Below are 22,003 nucleotides of genomic sequence, written 5' to 3'. Positions count from 1 at the left end.
TATACCAATCGTAATTGATTGTAAAACCTTTCTCATGAATACAATTTTCGTAATAAAAATTTCTTTTTATGTAAATTTAGAAAATTTTGGAAAATTCCAATCTCAATGTTCCAGAACATATATAGTGCAATAAAATAATTCTCCAAGTTCCAAATATCAAGTTTCTCAGTTGGTCATTTATTACATTTTAAAAGGTTAAAAAGTAGCCATTACAATATTGTTTTGTATTGCAACTAAACGTCTGCAAAATTATATTATTACTGTCACGTCATCATCAGATGTCACGTCATCATCAGATGTTTACCTTATAAAACTTAGGAAAAACATTATGGACAACCGAACGGAGTTCAAACTAGATTTCGTAGCTTATTGAGGGATGACCTTTTCTTTTCCCTGTAACATAATATATATATATATATATATATATATATATATATATATATATATATATATATATATATATTTATATATAATATATATATATATATATATATATATATATATCTTCCCACAAAAAAGACGTTGCGAGCCTGTCTCTGCTTTATCGTTTTTTTCATGGCAAGTGCTCATCTGAGTTTCAATCTATGCTCCCCCCCTCGCCAAACTTTCACGAAAAAGAAATACAAACTTTGTAGGTGATTGGTGTGTAACATTTAAGTTAAGAACTCTCTAGGATAGTCTGACCAACCTCCTCGTGCCGAAATACACAAAGGTCGCTAATTATCCTAAATAATCATTTTCTTTGTAATGTTTAATTCTCAATCTAACGGACTCAAAACGATGGAACGGATGCTTTCCCCATCCTCAACATGTTTTTTTTTTAATTCTTTTTTGTTTCAATTTTTTTCTTTTCCATTTCAGTACAAAGAAAAACGCCGCTTCAAATGGTCGGAAAATCCAGACGGGATTATTAATCTTGTTTCTTTGCTGTTGCATTCGATTTCCTCTTCTTAATGTTATTTTCATTCATTTTTATCATGTAAATATGTACATAATATGCTGATAAATTATCTGTTGCTCCGCCAATCCAATAGGGGTCACCAAAAAACTGCCTTTCCCCAAGTTAGAACTTCGCTTCTTCCACTCCAGCATGTCTACACTATTTTGTCCAACATTCCTAATTAAAGAAAGAATTCATTAATTTCGTATGAATTAGATGATTCTACTGTTGGCGTTGATTTCCCTAATCAGAATTCTTTCTCGAAATACGTCAAGTACTTACGGGAGAAACCACATGAAGGTTGCCAACATCTTAAGTGAAAGTGTTTCTGTGGCGCGAACTAGATTTGAACTTAGCACCTCCTGGCTGGCAGTCTGTGGAAGGCTTTATATTCATTTCATGAGTAATGTGCAGTAGATTAATACTGATCGATAACAATCATATTGAGACTCGAAGGTCGATTTACAAATCAGAATAAAACAGTCTGAACGGGAGGGAGATACAATAAAGATAAAATGAAAGTTTTAATATGAGCTAAGACGAGGCCGAAAAGCAGAAAATTCCGTTATGAGGCAAAAATTAGTATTAGAGCAACGTGTTAAGGATGTAATGCCAAAGGAAGTATCCAAGTGGCATGTAGTGAATAAACTGACAGGATGTTTATGTGGTTTCTGTAATGTATATTTAGAAACTTCTGTGTGGATTATTTAATTTTTTGTAACTTATTCAGCAGCCAATGCTTTTATCAAAAAGAAGACGCTTTGTATAGCTCCTCAGCAAGAGGGCTCTTACAATTCTACGGACACTTTAATGCAGGTTCAAAGACATGAAGATGATTATTACTGTCATGACCCAGAAAATTTGACATATCTAAACACTAAGTTTTCCTTGTAACACCAAATACAAATGGTGTTGATTAGCGAGTGCGATTCAAACAATATTATGGACAATTAAGGACAGGTTCAAAGTCACCAGAATGGCTATTATTGTCATGCTTTATATTTAAACATATCAGCCTAACTGTGCTGGTCAATCATGGTGTCATAAGAACAGATACCAAACGTTAGATTACCTTATTAAAATCATGGTAATAATTCGTACAAAGTTTCCTTAAAGAAGTAGTAGTTTCTTGTTGTTCAATCAGTTAACTTTAAGATGGATCTAAATGGGAGTTAATTGTGTATGCAATTTCCTGCTTATTTTTCTCGACGGCTGTAATACTCCCCGCTTCGCAACCAATGTTTCTGCTGGTATTGTTCATCACTACTCTCTTAATACCATAAACACTGCTGTATTCTTCTTGGACAACAGTAACATTGTCTGCTAGAAGAATTCCCATTTCACTGATGTTGGGTATCCCGCTGTGAATGAGCTATTTACTATCAATGCTTTTTTCTTTGCTGCGTGTTTTGTGGCACTCTGGTTCCTTGATGTTCTCAATCATTTTGTCACCATTTTCTTTCGCAACCTTTTCTATTGTGAAATGGCTTTGTCAATTTTGTAATCTATTTCCAATGCAAATAAGACGATCGTAGTTCTGGGTTTGTTTATGATTGCTCGTTACCTTCACTCGCCGTTTCCCTATCCATTTCTGGCTCATCTGTAATGTTCTCTTTTAAATTTATATTTGAATAAAGAAGTCACATATGCTGCAGTTCCGATAGAAAAGCATTAGCAGGATATGCCCCATGGTTAAATGGTACATCACCTGTAATAAGTTCCATAGAATATCTAAGAATTTTTTTAATAATTAAACTTAAGAAAGCTAAGTAAAAGTGCATTAATTTTGTTAATATCCCATATTAGTATTAACACTATTTAAATCATAGTTTGTTTATAAGGGCATTTAGCTTAAGCCCAACAGTTTTGAGCCAGAGAGAAAGTCTAATATACATTACTCTAAAAATCCCTAGATATTCCAAACAACTTAGTAAAGTGTGGCAACAAAGATGAAAATGGATGCTTCACAGCTTCGCATGTAGGACAAGAGCTTTCCAGATAAACTAATTTGCAGTGGTTATTACGGTGTTGTTTGAACAGGAGTTTCTTCAGAAATTTGCACAATCATTGTAAACTTATTACGGTTACAGTATATTTGCAAACATAATTTTATTAATCTTATTATTTGGATTCTTAAGATTACGGTTCACATATTCAGTGGTATTTTCATAATGTTTTGGTCGATGTAACCTCCGTTCTTCTTCAGATGACAGGAGAGTTATATACATCAGTAATGAATCCTATGTATCGCTTTATTACAGGTCAATATTTTGTAATTTTGAAATTGCTATGAGACACAGAAAAGTGAAATTTGGTACACTGGAAGAGCAAAAAGGTGCCTTATTCCCCTGATTTTTGTAGAATTTTGAAAGCCATGCTAATGTTTCTATTTCATGGTAATTTTAAGTGTGTATCACTTTATTGCAAGCGTCTAAAATATATATTATAAGTAATAAAACAATATTCTAACTTTATATTTCTATTTATATGAAATAAAGGTCATAACCAGCACAATATTAACCAAAAACAAGAACGAATTTCACATTATTTTGTTTAAGGAAATATTTATTTATAAACATAACTCCCATGCTTCAAAATCACTTTGAATAGTCAACTGATGATGTCAATCGACGGATTTGAGAGGATGTGATGCTATAAGAAATTTCCAAAATCTTCCCCCAAAGTTTATCCTTTGACAAAAATTAGACATCTCTTTCATAAACTCTCATCTTTATTATCGACCAAAGCTACTCAATTGGGTCTATATCTGGAGAACAAGGTGGCCATGTCATAAAAATTTTTTCACTAATACCTAATAACTTAAGGTAGGAAATCGTAGCCTTGGCTGAGTGTGGTGGCGCATTGTCGTGCATAAAAATCAATTTGGAGTGACGCGCCAATAGAAGATCATCAAGCCATAGTGACAAATACTCATTTAAAATTAAAATATTCGACCAGCTTGTCAGTTTGACCCCTTCTAGCACTCGAAATGGTCTGATTAGTCTATCGCAGATGATTCCAGCCCAAAACATGACACCTCCATCTCACTGTTAACGACGAGATTGATGAGGAGTAGGAAATCCAAGAGGACTCAAAACTTTGGCGCACCCACCTGGTTCATCGATGGTTGCTCTGGCCTCATCGGTAAAAAGAACAGTTTCAAAACTGGTTTTAATCTGTTTCTGAGCCAAAGCCAAACATTTTTCATTATGAGCTTGGTTTAAAACAGGTCTTGCTATTGAATTAATGCGTCTTGCAATTTCGTTAAGATATTGTGAGAAGGCATTCTAGCATTGCCAAATAAAGCAGCACTGTTGCTGCCCGTCTGCTTGATAAGTTGACGGTGAATTTTTCTAACATCACAGAAACTTACTTTCTTGTGTTTTTGTCTTTGCTTGGTTTGATGTTTTTATTTTTAACGAATGAAGACAGTGTTTTTCGATCTCTTCCCAGCTCCTTTGATAGCTCTACGAAAGATAAACCTTCTGCAAGGTCTGTAACAATACGTTCCTTGTCACTAACTGTCAATTGACCATTTCTAATCATTTTGGGAGACCTGTAATAAGGTGATACACTCTTAAAATTACCAGAAAAAAATAGCATAACTTTCAAAATATTTGTTCAAATCAGGTAAATGAGGCACCTTGTTATGCTCTTCAAGTGTATCAAATTTCATGCCTCTGCATTTCATAGCAATTTTCAAATTAAAAAAACATTGACCTGCAATAAAGCAATACATAGGATTTATTCACATAAATGTAATATCCGCCTGAGTCTGAATGTGCAATATATCCGTGTACCTCGGTCAGCTGAATTTTTGCCTAAGTCCTTTACAAGTACACGGACAAAAGAGGCACCCTAGAGTCAAGCGGACAGTACATTTATGTTAATATTATTGAAAACACTGATGTATGTAAATTTCCTGTAGCTGTAAAGAGGTCCAAGTAACTTCTGTTCGAACAACATCATAATAAACATAGAAACATTTCCAACAAAGTTTTTCTCGCACCTGTCCAAGACTCATTGTCTGTTTTAATTTGTTTCTTAACACGACTGCTTTTTCTACATGCAAAACCGTTAAGTCATCGTTTTCCTCTCTATTGCACTAGAGAGGTTGGGCATCATTCAACACTGAGTCTTGTCCAGCTAATGATTTCTATCATCTCTACAACGTATGAGCTTTCGTCATTCAAACATGAATTAAAAATAGAGTATTATAGATAAGTTTAAATAGATAGTGAAAAAGCAAGAGCGCAGATAACCAGCAATCAGATACATATCTAGGAGTATGATCGTCACATTTGCGTTGGAATTTATTGCAGAGTTGATACGGGCATTTTGCAATGGAAAGAGGTTATGAAAGCAAATGGTGATAGATGATTGGGAAATCAAGGTCCAAAGTGCCACTTAACATTCAGCAGAGGACTAAGCACTGGTAGTGGGTATCTCACCCACAGTGTGATATGCAACATCGGTTCAACGCGGGGATCTTCTAGTTGATGATGCTGCTATTGTTCTAGAAGGGTGCAGCGGTCTAAATGGTGTTGGGGGAGTTTTTGGTGGGCATTATCAATGGGAACACTGATGTGAAGCAGGGATTATTGCAACTCGAGAGAAAAATAAACAGGAAATTACATACAATTGACTTCTTATGTCATCAATTAAAACTGCCATTTAGTTCCATCTTTAAGTTAATTGATTGAACAACAAGAAACCCTAAAAATTTCACTGGTTCTTTAGGGAAACTTTAGCGAAAAATCAGGTTGACAAGAAAGTTCTTGCGGTTTTTAATTTTTAAATTCACACTCAAACAAAAATTTATTGATCGAAATATATACTATCAGAATCAACACATTTGTCCCTCAGTCCTCATTTTTTTTTAATGAGTGAGTTTTATGACAAAGGGGGAAGAAAAGGCTATATTCTAGGTTGGCAGTATTTTGCACGAAGAGTCGGCAGAGATGGAGGAAATTTTCTGTTTCTATGTCTATCCTTGTAGCCATGTCACTAGTAAGGGTGCTGGAGGTTCTGCTAGATCTACAGCAGATGTGCTTACAGTTATATCTCATCGGATTAGCAAATCTCTCGACGGAGGCAACCTTTCCAGGGCAATTGCTCTTGACATATCTAAGGCCTTTGATAGGGTATGGCATAAAGGTTTACTTCATAAGATCTCTAGCTATGGTATAGCTGGAAATGTCTTCTCAGTTATTAAATCATTTCTTTCTGATAGGTTCATAAGAGTAGTAGTTGAGGGGCAAAAATCAGAAGCCCACAGTATTAATACCGGTGTCCCTCAGGGGGCCATCCTGGGCCCAACTCTTTTCCTGATCTACATTAATGATCTTCCAAATCACATCCTTACATCATTTGTAGACATTTATGCTGACGACACTACCATTTATGGTAGCACATCTAAGACAGTAAACGACCAAGTACTCTCCAATTCTCTCTCCTCTGATCTTGAGCATGTAGTACAATGGGGAAAGGAGTGGCTGGTTACTTTTAATGCATCTAAAACCAAGCTTCTCTCTTTACATCATCAACATTCTGATCCACATCTGGCATCAATTGAAATGAATGGCTCTCGTCTTCAGGAGGCCTCAAGTTTTCACAAGCTTCTGGGCTTGACCATTACTCCTGATCTTAAATGGAACACGTACATCAAATCTGTTGCCAAGGCCGCTGGAAAAATGGTGGGATCTTTCTATCGATCCAGTAGATATCTCACTGCTGATGCAATTCTCTATCTATATAAGAGCCAGGTACGTCCAAGGATGGAATACTGTTGCCACATCTGGGCAGGAGCTGCTAGAAAGGACTTGGCCTGCCTTGATAGAGTTCAAAATAGACTTCGTAGCCTCGTAGGAGATGTCCTTTTCTCTTCCTTGCAACCTCTATCTCACAGAAGAGATGTTGCGAGTTTGTCTCTGATGTATCGTTATTTTCATGGAAAGTGTTCGACTGAGCTTCAATCTATGGTCCCCCCTCGCAAAACTTTCACAAGAAACACTCGTCTAGCTGTAAACACTATCAATAATTCCCCCCACTCTTTATCTGTGCCTAAACCTAAACGTAGATTCCATGAACAAAGCTTTTTTATTAGAACTGCACGCCTGTGGAATTGTCTTCCGTTTTCCTGCTTTCCGGCTGACTACAATATGGTTGTCTTCAAGTCTAACGTAAATAAGTTCTTGATGAGCCGTTCCATATAAGTTATCAAATTTAACAAATTTCCATTACTAATGATTATTATATTGTCCAATTTCTACTGTACACTCTTTAACCCTCATTGAGTGGCCTCTTGGCCTTGATAATGAGTTGATACCTATGAAAAAAAAAAAAAGAAAAAGTCCAATGTGAACAAATTCTAATTGAATCGTCCCCCTAAATAATCCAAGTTACAAAATTCCCACTGTTTACTATGCTAAAATCACAATGACTAATGTATACCTATTAACCCTTATCCTCGAGTGGCCTCTGGGCCTTGATAAGTGGTGACACCCTTGTAAAAAAAAAAAAAAAAAAATGTAAACGTTTTATCTGGGCTGACGTTATCCGCCTGATAGTCAGGGACCCGAACCTTGGATTAACCACTAAGGGGGCTGTCCTATCAGCAGGTGCAAAGTACTGGGGCTGTTGTATTGCAATTTGGTGAATTGATTCTGGATCATGCAGTAGCTTCTGGTGGGGCCTCTCGATGCCATATTAATGGGTAATTGTTACGGCTTTATCTTATTTTACCTTATCATGTTCTATAAAAAAAAATTATTTGTTTCTTTCTCTCTCTTAGTTTCCCCTCTCTGCCCTGCTCTAAGCAAGTCTGACGACCTAGTCCATAAATTCCAAAATTCCATCATAACAAGTTTCAAGAAAAAATATGCGATTAAACCTGGATATCAAACTTCCAACGCAGACCCCCACTACCATGTCTCCTTCTCCAACATCGGGGGTCTACATTCTAACCTTCCAGAGGTTGAAGCCCAATTATAGGAGACTAAACTAGACCTTTTATTTTTAAATGAAACTGGGATTGGACAGACTATTTCCCTAGATGAGTTCGTAATTAAAGGATACTCTAACTTAACTTCCAAATCTGACCTCCAAGATCGCCATGGGCATGGAATATGTGCCTATATTAAAGATGGCTTTCCATGTGGTAGGGACATCTCCAGAGAAGATCCTAACTTACCCTATATGTGCTTCCAGGTTGCACTAGCTCACACTACTTCATTTATATTTATTCTCTATCGCCCCCACAACAGTGGAGTTACTATCTTTAAAAGCATATCTGAGAAAATTGACCAAGTCTTATCTGCTTATCCTTCAGCTAACATTCACGTATGTGGAGACTTCAATGTTCACAATGTGGAATGGTTGACCCACTCAAACAAGATCTTGCTTGTTTTCTATCTTGTACTCAATGTTCTGAAAAAAAGAGTAATTGTTTTGAAACCAGTGTAATTTAAACGATTATATCAAGCGAAAAACGTTATTTTAAATGATATATAAAGTAAAGGTATTGTAACGAAAACTTGTTTAAAATACATCATTTGAATTCAAAATTGAAAAGTCCGCAAGAACGTTCTGTGAACCTAATAGTTAAATGAAATTAGTGATTGTTGTCTCCGTCGATCTCAAGAGATCATGGAATTCTGCGTCCTGATTCAGTTAGAGGGTTGCATCTTGTGGTGTGGCTGTGAAGGCCGATGCAGGATCCATAAGACCCGCCACATTTGCTGCAGATGTAGCTATTCTGTTTCTTTACCTGGTCGAAGCTGGATCTGTCCTTTCTTTTCTACGGGCACGCTTCTCCCGTCAATGTGTGGTTCTCCTCCTTTCGGATGTCTCAGCCACACGCTGAATGAAATTAGTATAGTTTCTGTAATCGAATAAAACTAAGGAAGATAGATTTCAATTATATTTATCATCTTTTTTGTCTGTGTCAGCCTCATTTCACTACTGTATATGAAGGCAGAATTTTCCAACTCTCTTCACACTTATAAGATACGGCTGCATTAACCAACAGAAAAATTATGAAATTTTGTATAGATTCCAAACATTTTCCATACTTGATTGTAGAAATAAAGGGTGAGTTACTCGTAAAAAAATAAATAGGAGATTGCATTCAATTGGTTGTTTACATCATCAATAGAAACTTCAGAGCTATACTTTAGTTGACTGATTGAGCAACAAATAACTATGATTTTCACTGATACTTTAACAAAATTTTATCGAAATAATCAAGAAGGAATTTCTATAGTTTCTGTTCTCTAATGCCACAAATGCCTTTGACAAAAGGGTTTTATTTAAAGTTTATATTTTTGTAGGTTTTGGCTTCTATCCAATAAAGTCTACCCTCATTAAATGAGAAAACTAATCTTTTATGTCTGCTTAAGTCCGTTTAAACACTATTTATGTATGGAGGCAAAATTTCCCAGATTCATTCAGGGCCCTGTCGGTGGGGCATTAGAATACACCGACTGCCCCCCCCCCTGCAGAGGGTAAAAGTCCCTCAATGGGGGTCCTGGATATGACCTTAAACTATATCCAGTGGTGAGGCCCCAGCTTGCGGGCTTTGGGGAGTGTGGAGCCACCCTGTAATTACCATTGCTCCCGGGTCCACTCCGACCCGGAGTGGTAGTACCTGTTAAGGTTCCAACTATGGGTTAAATAGAAACCAACTTGAAAACAACAAATATATTCTATGAAAAAATTTTTCTACAAAATCTTTCGATTCGGCATTAAATAACCCGAAAAGGGTTGATATGCCGTAAAACAAAAACAACCAACCAACCAACCAACCAGATCCATTCAGGGGACATCAGATTCGCAGACCTCTTCATCTGTAAAAGAGAAGACTACATTAATCAACTGAAAAAAAATTATAAAGTCTTGTATAGAAAGACTCCAAAAACATTTTCTAGTTATCTATATTTGCTTGTAAAAATAAAGGATGAATGGTTATGAAAAATAAACAAAAATTTCCGTCCAAGCTGGTGCTTACGTCATAAATAGAAGCTGCAATCGTAAAGCCATCTTTCGGTTAATTGATTAGACTACAAGGAGCTCTATAACATTCAAGGGTTCTTTAGAGAAATACCATAAAATAAATCTATTATTTTATGCCATAAATGAATTCGACAGAAAAGTTTTAAAGCTTTAGTTTTATTTTTCAATTTAAAAGTAATACTTTTGTAGATTTTCACTTCGGATCAATAATGCCTACCCTCACAAAACCGAGAAAAATGTGTGTGATATTTTACACGTTTTTTTTGTTTTGTTTTTTTGTTTTTTTTTTGTTTAAGCAGAATTTTCCACACCTCTTTTAAAGACATAAGATTAGCAAACTTCTTCATCTGTAAAACATACACTTTAATTAACCACTGGAGAACTTAGCACCTCCTGGCTGGCAGTCTGTGGAAGGCTTATATTCATTTCATGAATAATGTGCAGTAGATTAATACTGATCGATAACAATCATATTGAGACTCGAAGGTCGATTTACAAATCAGAATAAAACAGTCTGAACGGGAGGGAGATAAAATAAAGATAAAACGAAAGTTTTAATATGAGCTAAGACGAGGCCGAAAAGCAGAAAATTCCGTTATGAGGCAAAAATTAGTATTAGAGCAACGTGTTAAGGATGTTATGCCAAAGGAAGTATCCAAGTGGCATGTAGTGAATAAACTGACAAGGTGTTTCTGTGGTTTCTGTAATGTATATTTAGAAACTTCTGTGTGGATTATTTAATTTTTTGTAACTTATTCAGCAGCCAATGCTTTTATCAAAAAGAAGGCGCTTTGTATGGACTCCTCAGCAAGAGGGCTCTTACAATTCTACGGACACTTTAATGCAGGTTCAAAGACATGAAGATGATTATTACTGTCATAACCCAGAAAATTTGACATATCTAAACACTAAGTTTTCCTTGTAACACCAAATACAAATGGTGTTGATTAGCGAGTGCGATTCAAACAATATTATGGACAATTAAGGACAGGTTCAAAGTCACCAGAATGGCTATTATTGTCATGCTTTATATTTAAACATGTCAGCCTAACTGTGCTGGTCAATCATGGTGTCATAAGAACAGATACCAAACGTTAGATTACCTTATTAAAATCATGGTAATAATTCGTACAAAGTTTCCTTAAAGAATCAATAGTTTCATGTTGTTCAATCAGTTAACTTTAAGATGGATCTAAATGGGAGTTAATTGTGTATGCAATTTCCTGCTTATTTTTCTCGACGGCTGTAATACTCCCCGCTTCGCAACCAATGTTTCTGCTGGTATTGTTCATCACTACTCTCTTAATACCATAAACACTGCTGTATTCTTCTTGGACAACAGTAACATTGTCTGCTAGAAGAATTCCCATTTCACTGATGTTGGGTATCCCGCTGTGAATGAGCTATTTACTATCAATGCTTTTTTCTTTGCTGCGTGTTTTGTGGCACTCTGGTTCCTTGATGTTCTCAATCATTTTGTCACCATTTTCTTTCGCAACCTTTTCTATTGTGAAATGGCTTTGTCAATTTTGTAATCTATTTCCAATGCAAATAAGACGATCGTAGTTCTGGGTTTGTTTATGATTGCTCGTTACCTTCACTCGCCGTTTCCCTATCCATTTCTGGCTCATCTGTAATGTTCTCTTTTAAATTTATATTTGAATAAAGAAGTCACATATGCTGCAGTTCCGATAGAAAAGCATTAGCAGGATATGCCCCATGGTTAAATGGTACATCACCTGTAATAAGTTCCATAGAATATCTAAGAATTTTTTTAATAATTAAACTTAAGAAAGTTAAGTAAAAGTGCATTAATTTTGTTAATATCCCATATTAGTATTAACACTATTTAAATCATAGTTTGTTTATAAGGGCATTTAGCTTAAGCCCAACAGTTTTGAGCCAGAGAGAAAGTCTAGTATACATTACTCTAAAAATCCCTAGATATTCCAAACAACTTAGTAAAGTGTGGCAACAAAGATGAAAATGGATGCTTCACAGCTTCGCATGTAGGACAAGAGCTTTCCAGATAAACTAATTTGCAGTGGTTATTACGGTGTTGTTTGAACAGGAGTTTCTTCAGAAATTTGCACAATCATTGTAAACTTATTACGGTTATAGTATATTTGCAAACATAATTTTATTAATCTTATTATTTGGATTCTTAAGATTACGGTTCACATATTCAGTGGTATTTTCATAATGTTTTGGTCGATGTAACCTCCGTTCTTCTTCAGATGACAGGAGAGTTATATACATCAGTAATGAATCCTATGTATCGCTTTATTACAGGTCAATATTTTGTAATTTTGAAATTGCTATGAGACACAGAAAAGTGAAATTTGGTACACTGGAAGAGCAAAAAGGTGCCTTATTTCCCTGATTTTTGTAGAATTTTGAAAGCCATGCTAATGTTTCTATTTCATGGTAATTTTAAGTGTGTATCACTTTATTGCAAGCGTCTAAAATATATATTATAAGTAATAAAACAATATTCTAACTTTATATTTCTATTTATATGAAATAAAGGTCATAACCAGCACAATATTAACCAAAAGCAAGAACGAATTTCACATTATTTTGTTTAAGGAAATATTTATTTATAAACATAACTGCCATGCTTCAAAATCACTTTGAATAGTCAACTGATGATGTCAATCGACGGATTTGAGAGGATGTGATGCTATAAGAAATTTCCAAAATCTTCCCCCAAAGTTTATCCTTTGACAAAAATTGAACATCTCTTTCATAAACTCTCATCTTTATTATCGACCAAAGCTACTCAATTGGGTCTATATCTGGAGAACAAGGTGGCCATGTCATAAAAATTTTTTCACTAATACCTAATAACTTAAGGTAGGAAGTCGTAGCCTTGGCTGAGTGTGGTGGCGCATTGTCGTGCATAAAAATCAATTTGGAGTGACGCGCCAATAGAAGATCATCAAGCCATAGTGACAAATACTCATTTAAAATTAAAATATTCGACCAGCTTGTCAGTTTGACCCCTTCTAGCACTCGAAATGGTCTGATTAGTCTATCGCAGATGATTCCAGCCCAAAACATGACACCTCCATCTCACTGTTAACGACGAGATTGATGAGGAGTAGGAAATCCAAGAGGACTCAATACTTTGGCGCACCCACCTGGTTCATCGATGGTTGCTCTGGCCTCATCGGTAAAAAGAACAGTTTCAAAACTGGTGTTAATCTGTTTCTGAGCCAAAGCCAAACATTTTTCATTATGATCTTGGTTTAAAACAGGTCTTGCTATTGAATTAATGCGTCTTGCAATTTCGTTAAGATATTGTGAGAAGGCATTCTAGCATTGCCAAATAAAGCAGCACTGTTGCTGCCCGTCTGCTTGATAAGTTGACGGTGAATTTTTCTAACATCACAGAAACTTACTTTCTTGTGTTTTTGTCTTTGCTTGGTTTGATGTTTTTATTTTTAACGAATGAAGACAGTGTTTTTCGATCTCTTCCCAGCTCCTTTGATAGCTCTACGAAAGATAAACCTTGTGCAAGGTCTGTAACAATACGTTCCTTGTCACTAACTGTCAATTGACCATTTCTAATCATTTTGGGAGACCTGTAATAAGGTGATACACTCTTAAAATTACCAGAAAAAAATAGCATTACTTTCAAAATATTTGTTCAAATCAGGTAAATGAGGCACCTTGTTATGCTCTTCAAGTGTATCAAATTTCATGCCTCTGCATTTCATAGCAATTTTCAAATTAAAAAAACATTGACCTGCAATAAAGCAATACATAGGATTTATTCACATAAATGTAATATCCGCCTGAGTCTGAATGTGCAATATATCCGTGTACCTCGGTCAGCTGAATTTTTGCCTAAGTCCTTTACAAGTACACGGACAAAGGCGGCACCCTAGAGTCAAGCGGACAGTACATTTATGTTAATATTATTGAAAACACTGATGTATGTAAATTTCCTGTAGCTGTAAAGAGGTCCAAGTAACTTCTGTTCGAACAACATCATAATAAACATAGAAACATTTCCAACAAAGTTTTTCTCGCACCTGTCCAAGACTCATTGTCTGTTTTAATTTGTTTCTTAACACGACTGCTTTTTCTACACGCAAAACCGTTAAGTCATCGTTTTCCTCTCTATTGCACTAGAGAGGTTGGGCATCATTCAACACTGAGTCTTGTCCAGCTAATGATTTCTATCATCTCTACAACGTATGAGCTTTCGTCATTCAAACATGAATTAAAAATAGAGTATTATAGATAAGTTTAAATAGATAGTGAAAAAGCAAGAGCGCAGATAACCAGCAATCAGATACATATCTAGGAGTATGATCGTCACATTTGCGTTGGAATTTATTGCAGAGTTGATACGGGCATTTTGCAATGGAAAGAGGTTATGAAAGCAAATGGTGATAGATGATTGGGAAATCAAGGTCCAAAGTGCCACTTAACATTCAGCAGAGGACTAAGCACTGGTAGTGGGTATCTCACCCACAGTGTGATATGCAACATCGGTTCAACGCGGGGATCTTCTAGTTGATGATGCTGCTATTGTTCTAGAAGGGTGCAGCGGTCTAAATGGTGTTGGGGGAGTTTTGGTGGGCATTATCAATGGGAACACTGATGTGAAGCAGGGATTATTGCAACTCGAGAGAAAAATAAACAGGAAATTACATACAATTGACTTCTTATGTCATCAATTAAAACTGCCATTTAGTTCCATCTTTAAGTTAATTGATTGAACAACAAGAAACCCTAAAAATTTCACTGGTTCTTTAGGGAAACTTTAGCGAAATATTAGGTTGACCAGAAAGTTCTTGCGGTTTTTAATTTTTAAATTCACACTCAAACAAAAATTTATTTATCGAAATATATACTATCAGAATCAACACATTTGTCCCTCAGTCCTCATTTTTTTTTTTTATGACAAAGGGGGAAGAAAAGGCTATATTCTAGGTTGGCAGTATTTTGCACGAAGAGTCGGCAGAGATGGAGGAAATTTTCTGTTTCTATGTCTATCCTTGTAGCCATGTCACTAGTAAGGGTGCTGGAGGTTCTGCTAGATCTACAGCAGATGTGCTTACAGTTATATCTCATCGGATTAGCAAATCTCTCGACGGAGGCAACCTTTCTAGGGCAATTGCTCTTGACATATCTAAGGCCTTTGATAGGGTATGGCATAAAGGTTTACTTCATAAGATCTCTAGCTATGGTATAGCTGGAAATGTCTTCTCAGTTATTAAATCATTTCTTTCTGATAGGTTCATAAGAGTAGTAGTTGAGGGGCAAAAATCAGAAGCCCACAGTATTAATGCCGGTGTCCCTCAGGGGGCCATCCTGGGCCCAACTCTTTTCCTGATCTACATTAATGATCTTCCAAATCACATCCTTACATCATTTGTAGACATTTATGCTGACGACACTACCATTTATGGTAGCACATCTAAGACAGTAAACGACCAAGTACTCTCCAATTCTCTCTCCTCTGATCTTGAGCATGTAGTACAATGGGGAAGGGAGTGGCTGGTTACTTTTAATGCATCTAAAACCAAGCTTCTCTTTTTACATCATCAACATTCTGATCCACATCTGGCATCAATTGAAATGAATGGCTCTCGTCTTCAGGAGGCCTCAAGTTTTCACAAGCTTCTGGGCTTGACCATTACTCCTGATCTTAAATGGAACACGTACATCAAATCTGTTGCCAAGGCCGCTGGAAAAATGGTGGGATCTTTCTATCGATCCAGTAGATATCTCACTGCTGATGCAATTCTCTATCTATATAAGAGCCAGGTACGTCCAAGGATGGAATATTGTTGCCACATCTGGGCAGGAGCTGCTAGAAAGGACTTGGCCTGCCTTGATAGAGTTCAAAATAGACTTCGTAGCCTCGTAGGAGATGTCCTTTTCTCTTCCTTGCAACCTCTATCTCACAGAAGAGATGTTGCGAGTTTGTCTCTGATGTATCGTTATTTTCATGGAAAGTGTTCGACTGAGCTTCAATCTATGGTCCCCCCTCGCAAAACTTTCACAAGAAACACTCGTCTAGCTGTAAACACTATCACACTATCAATAATTCCCCCCACTCTTTATCTGTGCCTAAACCTAAACGTAGATTCCATGAACAAAGCTTTTTTATTAGAACTGCACGCCTGTGGAATTGTCTTCCGTTTTCCTGCTTTCCGGCTGACTACAATATGGTTGTCTTCAAGTCTAACGTAAATAAGTTCTTGATGAGCCGTTCCATATAAGTTATCAAATTTAACAAATTTCCATTACTAATGATTATTATATTGTCCAATTTCTACTGTACACTCTTTAACCCTTATCCTTGAGTGGCCTTTTGGCCTTGATAATGAGTTGATACCTATGAAAAAAATAAAAAGAAAAAGTCCAATGTGAACAAATTCTAATTGAATCGTCCCCCTAAATAATCCAAGTTACAAAATTCCCACTGTTTACTATGCTAAAATCACAATGACTAATGTATACCTATTAACCCTTATCCTCGAGTGGCCTCTGGGCCTTGATAAGTGGTGACACCCTTGTAAAAAAAAAAAAAAAAAATGTAAACGTTTTATCTGGGCTGACGTTATCCGCCTGATAGTCAGGGACCCGAACCTTGGATTAACCACTAAGGGGGCTGTCCTATCAGCAGGTGCAAAGTACTGGGGCTGTTGTATTGCCATTTGGTGAATGGATTCTGGATCATGCAGTAGCTTCTGGTGGGGCCTATCGATGCCATATTAATGGGTAATTGTTACGGCTTTACCTTATTTTACCTTATCATGTTCTATAAAAAAAAATTATTTGTTTCTTTCTCTCTCTTAGTTTCCCCTCTCTGCCCTGCTCTAAGCAAGTCTGACGACCTAGTCCATAAATTCCAAAATTCCATCATAACAAGTTTCAAGAAAAAATATGCGATTAAACCTGGATCTCCAACTTCCAACGCAGACCCCCACTACCATGTCTCCTTCTCCAACATCGGGGGTCTACATTCTAACCTTCCAGAGGTTGAAGCCCAATTATAGGAGACTAAACTAGACCTTTTATTTTTAAATGAAACTGGGATTGGACAGACTATTTCCCTAGATGAGTTCGTAATTAAAGGATACTCTAACTTAACTTTCAAATCTGACCTCCAAGATCGCCATGGGCATGGAATATGTGCCTATATTAAAGATGGCTTTCCATGTGGTAGGGACATCTCCAGAGAAGATCCTAACTTACCCTATATGTGCTTCCAGGTTGCACTAGCTCACACTACTGCATTTATATTTATTCTCTATCGCCCCCACAACAGTGGAGTTACTATCTTTAAAAGCATATCTGAGAAAATTGACCAAGTCTTATCTGCTTATCCTTCAGCTAACATTCACGTATGTGGAGACTTCAATGTTCACAATGTGGAATGGTTGACCCACTCAAACAAGATCTTGCTTGTTTTCTATCTTGTACTCAATGTTCTGAAAAAAAGAGTAATTGTTTTGAAACCAGTGTAATTTAAACGATTAGATCAAGCGAAAAACGCTATTTTAAATGATATATAAAGTAAAGGTATTGTAACGAAAACTTGTTTAAAATACATCATTTGAATTCAAAATTAAAAAGTCCGCAAGAACGTTTTTTGAACCTAATAGTTAAATGAAATTAGTGATTGTTGTCTCCGTCGATCTCAAGAGATCATGGAATTCTGCGTCCTGATTCACTTAGAGGGTTGCATCTTGTGGTGTGGCTGTGAAGGCCGATGCAGGATCCACAAGACCCGCCACATTTGCTGCAGATGTAGCTATTCTGTTTCTTTACCTGGTCGAAGCTGGATCTGTTCTTTCTTTTCTACGGGCACGCTTCTCCCGTCAATGTGTGGTTCTCCTCCTTTCGGATGTCTCAGCCACACGCTGAATGAAATTAGTATAGTTTCTGTAATCGAATAAAACTAAGGAAGATAGATTTCAATTATATTTATCATCTTTTTTGTCTGTGTCAGCCTCATTTCACTACTGTATATGAAGGCAGAATTTTCCAACTCTCTTCACACTTATAAGATACGGCTGCATTTACCAACAGAAAAATTATGAAATTTTGTATAGATTCCAAACATTTTCCATACTTGATTGTAGAAATTAAGGGTGAGTTACTCGTAAAAAAATAAATAGGAGATTGCATTCAATTGGTTGTTTACATCATCAATAGAAACTTCAGAGCTATACTTTAGTTGACTGATTGAGCAACGAATAACTATGATTTTCACTGATACTTTAACAAAATTTTATCGAAATAATCAAAAAGGAATTTCTATAGTTTCTGTTCTCTAATGCCACAAATGAATTTGACAAAAGGGTTTTATTTAAAGTTAATATTTTTGTAGGTTTTGGCTTCTATCCAATAAAGTCTACCCTCATTAAATGAGAAAACTAATCTTTTATGTCTGCGTAAGTCCGTTTAAACACTATTTATGTATGGAGGCAAAATTTCCCAGATTCATTCAGGGCCCTGTCGGTGGGGCATTAGAATACACCGACTGCCCCCCCCCCCCTGCAGAGGGTAAAAGTCCCTCAATGGGGGTCCTGGATATGACCTTAAACTATATCCAGTGGTGAGGCCCCAGCTTGCGGGCTTTGGGGAGTGTGGAGCCACCCTTTAATTACCATTGCTCCCAGGTCCACTCTGACCCGGAGTGGTAGTACCTGTTAAGGTTCCAACTATGGGTTAAATAGAAACCAACTTGAAAACAACAAATATATTCTATGAAAAATTTTTTATACAAAATCTTTGGATTCGACATTAAATAACCCGAAAAGGGTTGATATGCCGTAAAACAAAAACAACCAACCAACCAACCAACCAGATCCATTCAGGGGACATCAGATTCGCAGACCTCTTCATCTGTAAAAGAGAAGACTACATTAATCAACTGAAAAAAAATTATAAAGTCTTGTATAGAAAGACTCCAAAAACATTTTCTAGTTATCTATATTTGCTTGTAGAAATAAAGGATGAATGGTTATGAAAAATAAACAAAAATTTCCATCCAAGCTGTTGCTTACGTCATAAATAGAAGCTGCAATCGTAAAGCCATCTTTCGGTTAATTGATTAGACTACAAGGAGCTCTATAACATTCAAGGGTTCTTTAGAGAAATACCATAAAATAAATCTATTATGTTATGCCATAAATGAATTCGACAGAAAAGTTTTAAAGCTTTAGTTTTATTTTTCAATTTAAAAGTAATACTTTTGTAGATTTTCACTTCGGATCAATAATGCCTACCCTCACAAAACCGAGAAAAATGTGTGTGATATTTTACACGGTTTTTTTTTGTTTTGTTTTTTTTGTTTTTTTTTTTGTTTAAGCAGAATTTTCCACACCTCTTTTAAAGACATAAGATTAGCAAACTTCTTCATCTGTAAAACATACACTTTAATTAACCACTGGAGAACTTAGCACCTCCTGGCTGGCAGTCTGTGGAAGGCTTATATTCATTTCATGAATAATGTGCAGTAGATTAATACTGATCGATAACAATCATATTGAGACTCGAAGGTCGATTTACAAATCAGAATAAAACAGTCTGAACGGGAGGGAGATAAAATAAAGATAAAACGAAAGTTTTAATATGAGCTAAGACGAGACCGAAAAGCAGAAAATTCTGTTATGAGGCAAAAATTAGTATTAGAGCAACGTGTTAAGGATGTTATGCCAAAGGAAGTATCCAAGTGGCATGTAGTGAATAAACTGACAAGGTGTTTCTGTGGTTTCTGTAATGTATATTTAGAAACTTCTGTGTGGATTATTTAATTTTTTGTAACTTATTCAGCAGCCAATGCTTTTATCAAAAAGAAGGCGCTTTGTATGGACTCCTCAGCAAGAGGGCTCTTACAATTCTACGGACACTTTAATGCAGGTTCAAAGACATGAGGATGGTTATTACTGTCATGATCCAGAAAATTTGACATATCTAAACACTAAGTTTTCCTTGTAACACCAAATACAAATGGTGTTGATTAGCGAGTGCGATTCAAACAATCATATGGACAATTAAGGACAGGTTCAAAGTCACCAGAATGGCTATTATTGTCATGCTTTATATTTAAGCATGTCAGCCTAACTGTGCTGGTCAATCATGGTGTCATAAGAACAGATACCAAACGTTAGATTACCTTATTAAAATCATGGTAATAATTCGTACAAAGTTTCCTTAAAGAATCAATAGTTTCTTGTTGTTCAATCAGTTAACTTTAAGATGGATCTAAATGGGAGTTAATTGTGTATGCAATTTCCTGCTTATTTTTCTCGACGGCTGTAATACTCCCCGCTTCGCAACCAATGTTTCTGCTGGTATTGTTCATCACTACTCTCTTAATACCATAAACACTGCTGTATTCTTCTTGGACAACAGTAACATTGTCTGCTAGAAGAATTCCCATTTCACTGATGTTGGGTATCCCGCTGTGAATGAGCTATTTACTATCAATGCTTTTTTCTTTGCTGCGTGTTTTGTGGCACTCTGGTTCCTTGATGTTCTCAATCATTTTGTCACCATTTTCTTTCGCAACCTTTTCTATTGTGAAATGGCTTTGTCAATTTTGCGATCTATTTCCAATGTAAATAAGACGATCGTAGTTCTGGGTTTGTTTATGATTGCTCGTTACCTTCACTCGCCGTTTCCCTATCCATTTCTAGCTCATCTGTAATGTTCTCTTTTAAATTTATATTTGAATAAAGAAGGCACATATGCTGCAGTTCCGATAGAAAAGCATTAGCAGGATATGCCCCATGGTTAAATGGTACATCACCTGTAATAAGTTCCATAGAATATCTAAGAATTTTTTTAATAATGAAACTTAAGAAAGCTAAGTAAAAGTGCATTAATTTTGTTAATATCCCATATTTTTAATAGAAATGCAAAATGTATAATTAATATTACGTTAATCTTGAACTAGTTCTGGTTATAAAAAACAAAATCGAAAATAATATGATCAACATTCCGTTATCATTAAACAATTTCAGATACAAAAAGCCAAAAACAGCAACCATATAATAAACATTACTTTATTCTTAAACTATTTGAATTATACAAAACCAATAACAACAACAACATAATTAACACTAGCTTATTCTTAAACATGTTCGAATTATAAAGACAACAACCATAAATTAACCTTACCTTATTCTTAAACAATTCGGATAATGTAAATCAAACAATTTCTTTGCTTAATGATGTATCCATTATTATTTTCAAAACATGTTATTAAAAAAATAGTATTAACACTATTTAAATCATAGTTTGTTTATAAGGGCATTTAGCTTAAGCCCAACAGTTTTGAGCCAGAGAGAAAGTCTAATATATATTACTCTAAAAATCCCTAGATATTCCAAACAACTTAGTAAAGTGTGGCAACAAAGATGAAAATGGATGCTTCACAGCTTCGCGTGTAGGACAAGAGCTTTCCAGATAAACTAATTTGCAGTAGTTATTACGGTGTTGTTTGAACAGGAGTTTCTTCAGAAATTTGCACAATTATTGTAAACTTATTACGGTTATAGTATATTTGCAAATGGTCTGATTAGTCTATCGCAGATGATTCCAGCCCAAAACATGACACCTCCATCTCACTGTTAACGACGAGATTGATGAGGAGTAGGAAATCCAAGAGGACTCCAAACTTTGGCGCACCCACCTGGTTCATCGATGGTTGCTCTGGCCTCATCGGTAAAAAGAACAGTTTCAAAGCTGGTTTTAATCTGTTTCTGAGCCAAAGCCAAACATTTTTCATTATTAGCTTGGTTTAAAACAGGTCTGTCTATTGAATTAATGCTTCTTGCAATTTCGTTAAGATATTGTGGGAAGGCATTCTAGCATTGCCAAGTAAAGCAGCATTGTTGCTGCCCGTCTGCTTGATAAGTTGACGGTGAATTTTTCTAACATCACAGAAACTTACTTTCTTGTGTTTTTGTCTTTGCTTGGTTTGATGTTTTTATTTTTAACGAATGAAGACAGTGTTTTTCGATCTCTTCCCAGCTCCTTTGATAGCTCTACGAAAGATAAACCTTCTGCAAG

At 35.9% G+C, this 22,003-nt stretch overlaps 1 protein-coding gene across 1 annotated transcript in view; it reads left to right on the top strand.

Annotated features, from left to right (window-relative positions):
• The window catches only part of LOC145276618 (uncharacterized), a 160,743-nt gene that overhangs the window by 47,405 nt on the left and 91,335 nt on the right, over positions 1-22,003 (top strand). The window lies entirely within an intron of this gene.

This window comes from Euprymna scolopes, chromosome 5 (assembly GCF_053919585.1).
Source record: "Euprymna scolopes isolate OS-2025 chromosome 5, ASM5391958v1, whole genome shotgun sequence".
Lineage (NCBI taxonomy): Eukaryota > Metazoa > Mollusca > Cephalopoda > Sepiida > Sepiolidae > Euprymna > Euprymna scolopes.
The sequence above is the reverse complement of the archived record's forward strand: the minus strand, read 5'-3'. Positions and strand labels throughout refer to the sequence as shown.